Below are 6,984 nucleotides of genomic sequence, written 5' to 3'. Positions count from 1 at the left end.
AGACACTCTGATAGCCTTGTGGGGTGCGGGGGTACGTTTATGCCGATATAGCCGGACTTCTTAATGTTTTTTTCCTCTGCAGTTCGGTGTCTTCATGATGCAAACTATGACGTCCTACCTTGTGCCACAGAAAGCAAAAACTAGATTGCTCCATGTCAGGGAAGCAGATGGGTCGGTCCTTGGGGTGTTCAGTGCTCCCGACGTGGGAAAGCCTGCAGTGGAGATTATCCAAGCTCTCCACTGGCAAACAGGTCAGACTGGCGGTTTGCTGAGAGCTGTCACTGGAGTTAGCATCACCGGTAGCGACCTTGTTTATCCGGGGGAAGAAAGGAACTAATCTTTCGTGCTCCAAGTATCCTCGGCAGTGGTCAGCTTGACCTTAAGCTGCAGTCGATGGATGTCAAGGAGTGCAAGAAATTCCTTTCCCAGATGAAGATCAAGGTGATTAGTGGACAGGGATGGTTAGAGCCTTCCACGACAGTACAGGCGGAGGCCTTTAGCTGGAAACCAGGGACAAGAATGGCAATGGTTGCAAGAATAGTTCGGTACCTAGATGACCTGAATGTTACCTTGTTGATGGGACTACTTACCTGGCAAAGTCGAGAAGATCTCAAGCTCCTCTACTTTTTCGTACAAGCTCACTTTTCAGGTTCCCCTAGAGCTCAGGTACTTCCACATTGGCGATCTTGTTGCAGTGGGCTGGGTGGAGCAGGAAATCAACGATAAGGGCATGTGGAAGGCTCTGGTTTCGTTGCTAGCTTTGAACATCAAGAACCATATGCTTAAGCCATGGATGGTGGTTACAGACCTGAAGGATTACTTGGATGGACAGGGCACATATGTTTGTGTGCAAGGCCAGGAGCAAGTATCAAGGGCTCGGCATCATTTATGACTTGCATCACGATTATGACAAAACTCATATCAATGACAATTCTGCTCCACTTTCAAGTCTGCCTAGTATCTTCACACGGGATGGTATTGGACTAACTTGTGATACCAGCAAAAAGGAGGTGTATCCCGTTGTTTTTCCCAGGATCACAAAAGATGGCGAGAATTTGGTTCCCTTTCGGTTCTCGTGAGGTGATAGCCTTTACGTTCATGATGACAGTATAGTTGATGAAGATGGTGAAGACGATGAAGACTTCGAAGACTATGAAGATTAGGATGATGACCAAGACAGCAAAGATCAACCAACAGCTTCTATTTCTAGTAAAGGCAAAATATAGTTGTCAAGTTGCACCACCACCTTTTTTTTTTTTCCATTTAACTTGGATGTGATTTACATAAAATATTCACTCATTGTTTTGAACTAGACCAGAATTGGAGGGTGAAGGGTTTGGAGCGTTTAGCTGTGATTAACAGTGTTTTGTAGTGATCCTGCTTGGTGAGTTGGCGTATTTAGTGAGTGTTCTGGAGAGCTCTGCTTGTATCTCATTGTAGGGCCACTAGAAACAAGGAGTCCCTGAGCAATCTCATTGAAAGAATCTTTGTGTTTTTATCTCACAACTTGCTAGATGAGTGCTTGAAGAGGAATTTGTACAGCATTACACCTTTTGGCTTCTATAAAGTGTATACCTATAAAAATATTCTAAGAATATTCTATGGCAGGCCATAATGCCTTAATGGTTAGGAGGTTGGTTTAAGGTTCACTCCTTATTTATTTCATTAATATTGGAGGAGGAGGAGGAGGAAGAATCTTTTGATGATGTTGTTGTGTGGCAAGATCACTAAATTTTGTAGGTTCAAAACAACATTAAGGAAGTTAAGGATTTTGTTAATCTCATTAAGGTTTTTTTACTTCACATAGACCCTCAAGAGTTAAATCAATTTTATGTGATTATTATTGGTATGTCAAGCATGCCAAAGATTATAGTATCATGGAATGGAAGTCATCACCAAATGTTTATGATAGCCAAGAAGTTAATTCTTAGTTTATAGCCAACCAATATTTCATATTTGGAGGATTGCTACATTAAGGCTTGAAGAATGAAGATAACACTAAGGTTAAGGAATTTTGTTTGGACCAACAAGAGAAGGACAAAAGGGAGGGTAGTTGTTTTTGTTATCACAAAGTTAGACATCAAAACAAAGATTGTCCTAAAGGGGTTAACAAATGCTAAGCCTCTTATGGTCAAGACAGATGTAAATAATATTGTTATTAGGGTTGTATTGCTTGAAGTTGGGTATCATTTTGCCACAAATTGATTCCACATAGTGGAATTAGCCTATTCGAGATAAAAAGTTGTTTGTTGTGATTGTTATTGTGATATCAGAGCAAGGATTGTTTTGAAGGGGTCAATGAATGGTAAGCCTTTTGTGGTCAAGACGGATGAAAGTGACATTGCTTGCTTCAAGTTAGGCATTCTCTTGCATACATAAGCCACAAATTTGATTCCCTATAATGGAACTTAAGATAAAGAGTTGTCTATTGTGGTTGTTGTTGTGAAGGAATGGTGATATTATTTATATAGATCAAACTTTATTAAGATTTAATACAAGCATAGAAGTACAATAAGGTGGCTGATACATTATATAGGATGGTAAATTCTATCTCATTTGTGAAGTTATCCTACGATCTCTTGAGTGAGTTTAAAGAGTTTGCTAACTTCGACTCTTTTATCACTAATATTTACATAAGGGTTTTGTTGAAAGACACCTTTAGAGATTTGAAAGATGATAAGTTTGTGTCATTCGAGATATGAGATAGAATCCTAGTGAAGAAGGGTCATATGGTGGTTCCTCATATTAATAAATTCATCAAATAGATTTTGGTTGAGTGTTATGATGTGCCAAGTGCTAGGCATTCAGGGGTATTGAAAAATATATATTGGTAAAAAGGCATTCTTTTTTGGCCTGGGATGAAGTGAAATGTTGAAAAGTATGTATATAGTTGTTTAGCTTGCCAAGCAGTTAAAGTTGATCATTAGAAACTCATTAGTCTTTATCATCCTTTACGTGTACTCAAGAATAAATGGGATAGCATCTCAATGAACTTTATTATTAGTTTGCTTAAGACCTTTCGAGCAAATAATGTTATTTGGGTTATTGTGGATTGTTTAACAAAGATAGCTCACTTCTTTTTAGTGAAGATGACAATTAAAACTTTTAAATTTGCCCAGTTGTTTGTAAATTGGTTATTCAATCTTTATAGTTTGTTGGTCTCTATAGTTTGCTGGTAATATTGTGAGTGATTAAGATCCTAAATTCACATTTAAGTTTTGGCAAACCGTCTTTGAGAAGCTAAAGACTAAGCTAAGTATGAGTAGTGGTGAGTATCCACAATCAAATAAGTAGACAAAGTGTATGAATCAATTATTAAAAGATATACTAAGGTTTTTTGTGGGAAACTTAACTTGAGAAGTACTTGCTTTTGCTTTAATTTGCTCATAATAGTGCTCATCAATTGACTATTGACACATCTTCATTTATGGTGATGTATGGCTATGAGTCTATCTCCCGTGAGTTTGACTTTGGCTTTGCTTTGGGTACCTAAGGCAAGTTTGAGTTGGCAAAATTAAACATGAGGTAAGCTCAAGATCAAGATAAAAGATTGCCTAATAAACATCGTCATCATCAAAAGTACAAAGTTGGCAACAAGGTTTTCTTTAAACTATTGCATGTAATGTAAAATTGTCCAAGGCCCACAATACCGTAGAAACAACTTAACATTGCCATCTCCTCTTAGAGACCATTGTACATCAAGGATCTTGCTTACACTTTGGACTTGTTAATTAGTTTGAAGATTCATCCAATGTTCTATATGAGTATGTTTAAAGTGTGTTTACACTCTAGTGATGTCGTGAATTAGTCCATCATCCAGGTTTTAGAGATTGATACTGAGAAGGCTGGTCCGGCTAATATTCTTATGGTGAAAACATGCTATAAAATAACTTGGGAGTTTTTAGTTTAATGGAATGATTATTCCATGGACAAAACTACATGGGAAACTAAGGATGATATGAAAAGAGTGTTTTTGAGTTTTGGTTATGACTTGGATGGTATTCTTGAGGAAGGGGAGAATCCATATTGCTATATGATTTGAGCCATTTGTTCTATTTTTATTCTCTTGTTTTCATGATTGTATTGTCATGCAAGAAAGCTGTATTGCTTTCTTTCTTTCATAGCTGTTTATCATGATGTTGATATTCCTATTTGCACCTCTTTTCTCCATAGCCGTATTGCCTTAGACTCCCTTCATATGAGGCTTATTTAGCTTCTTGAGACTATTGTCCATGGCTGGGTCATGAGGGTACTATGGGAATATTCTAAAAATAATCTATAGCATATGGGATTTAAGCCTCCTTGTTCATTTCAATATATATTCCCTAAACTATATCTCCACTCCTTGCAAAGGCCAAGATCCAATCAAGAGTTCCACATCAGCCCATGTGGACCATCCTTCCCATAGCATGGCTTTAGGTCAATTGGACAAAACAAATTGACTGCTCTCTTTGGCACACACACAATAGCATTCAACTAAATATGACCTTACCTTTGGAGACAAAAAGAAAGGTGCATAAGCCTTCTAGTTGGGTGTCTAAATCTCTACCTAAGACTCTTCATTTTCTTGCTTCAACATTCTTGCAGAGACTCAATGCGTAGCTATAGCCATGTGGCAGAAATATATTTGTTGGTGATTAGGACAATATCCCTTTTTTGGGTATATATTAGAGGGTAGTAGAAAACCACATATCCTGTTGATTTATTTATATTAGAGGTAGTAGAAAACCATGTATCCTATTAATTTGTCATGTAAGAAGTGGCTGGCATAGAGAAAATCTAGGATCTTTTGCAAAATAGCAAGAATATCCCTAGAAATTCCAATGGTTGAAGGTGGGAGTTCAACTCTTGGAGGGCTAAAGGATGCATTTGGGCAAATATCAAGAGCATGAATTCCCTCATGTGCCCAAATTGTATAATTGCTCTTGAACAATGCCCCTGCTAATTCCTTAGGGCTCAGCTGCTCCCAACAGGATGGGACCTATTCACTTGAGTGCACACAGTGATCCAATGCTGATCCCCAGAGAAACTCAGCCTCCCAAAAAACATGGTGGTTGCAAGGAGCATTGTACTTCCTTGTATCTGGTATCACATTTTGATATAGCTCCTTGACAAGATTTGTAATATGGTCAAAAGATATCTAAAGACTGGTGAAAATTGGTGATAGTAGATAGATGTCTAAGGTGGCATGGTAGACAACAGCATGTTAGGAGGCTTAGGAGTGATCAATCCAATGACATAGCTAAGGCTCTATAGTACAACATCATTTACATGTACTAGAACCAGGTAAGCAACTTTGGAAACTCCTGTTTCAAGTCTTTTGGCAATATAGCCCAATCATCATAGTGTGAAATTGTGGCAGGAGGACCCAAGTTAGATGTTCACTGAAGGGCCTTGAAGTGTCAACCCTTGTACCACCCAAGAAGGGGGAACAATTGAAATTGTCCTTATTGGCTCATATCATTAGTAGATATTCTACTATATGGCCTGTTGCAAGGCAAGTTCTTTTAAGAACGTGGAAGCACGAAGTCAGTGGGAGTAATTGTGATTTAAACAAAGATCTAAAGACCCAATGGGCCCCTTAGTCAGATGCATGTGCAATTTCCAGCTGTCAATCTCCCCACACCAAGATTTAAGAAACTTTGCTTACTTGAGACTTTTCCTAGCCAAGAAAATAAAAAATAATTTATTTAATTATTGGATTAAAATTAATCTGGACCACTTGGTTTTGTATATAAGACAGGGATTTAGGCTAATAAAAGAAGGCAAATTTTTACTATTATAACTGAAAAAAATAAACTAATTAATTTTGAAATAAAGTAGAAGCATTATTAATTTATAATGTGTAATTTTGAAATTGTTTCAAAAAATAAAAAAATAACCAGCTTATTACTAATAGTATTTTATTTTTCTATAGTTTATGCAGTAAACTATAAACATAAAGTTTATTGGGGAGACAATAATTCTTTGTCAGAACAAGAAATGGGAATGATTATTAGTGATGGATTTGAAAATTTATTAACTAATATTCATACAATAAACACAACTTATCCAGCAAACTATAATGATTTATTTGTGGTTGATTTAGGTAAAACAGGTTCTGCAGTTGTGACTTTCAATAGAATGCAAGGTGACCAGCCTTATTGTGAATCAAGTCCATTTTCAAATAATATTAGAACAATCAAAGGTCATACATTAAGAGCTACATTTAGACATTTGATTAATACATACCGAAATACTTTTTATGAAGCACGTTCTGATGGATGTCAAATAAATTCTAATTATTATCAAATTGAATATGGTATTGTTTACAAAAATTATCATTATAATACATTCAATAGAACATATAGAGATTATTTACTATATAGCAGGAATTGTGATATTAGTAAAACATCTCTCAAAATTGGGTTTAAACATAATTTTCTCTATACTAATCAGTTTATAACATCTCCAAATGGTATAAATATATTATTGGTTGAGTCAAACTGTAAAATTTCTTTATATTCTGGAAAGTTTTTGTTATGGAGAAGAGGCAGTAAATATAACTATTTTGGAATTTGTGTCCTTACTCTTCAAACAGATGGTAACATTGTATTATATTCTGAGAAAAATAATATTATGTGGTCTATTAATAAATTTTGTATTAAATGTTTATTTATAACAATTTTAACTTTACAAAATGATTGTAATCTTATTTCTTATGAAGTAAAAAGACCAAATAAAATTTGGTGGGAAAGTAATACTGCTAATCATATTAATTGTATAAATAAAATATAAAATAATCAAATTTCTAGTCATATTATTGGTAATTTAAATATCTCTTAATAGAAATAGTATTTTCACAACTAAAAAATATAAAAATTTAACAAGTTATATCTGTAACTGCTGAATTAATGAATGTGTTTATAAAAACTCTTTTATTGAAAAATAAGAAATTTAGCATTTATATTCTATAGCTTTGTTTGGGTGTATTAATTAATTTAT

Source organism: Selaginella moellendorffii, unplaced genomic scaffold (genome assembly GCF_000143415.4).
Source record: "Selaginella moellendorffii unplaced genomic scaffold, v1.0 SELMOscaffold_6, whole genome shotgun sequence".
NCBI classification, from domain to species: Eukaryota; Viridiplantae; Streptophyta; class Lycopodiopsida; order Selaginellales; family Selaginellaceae; genus Selaginella; species Selaginella moellendorffii.
Note: the sequence above shows the minus strand (reverse complement) of the source record.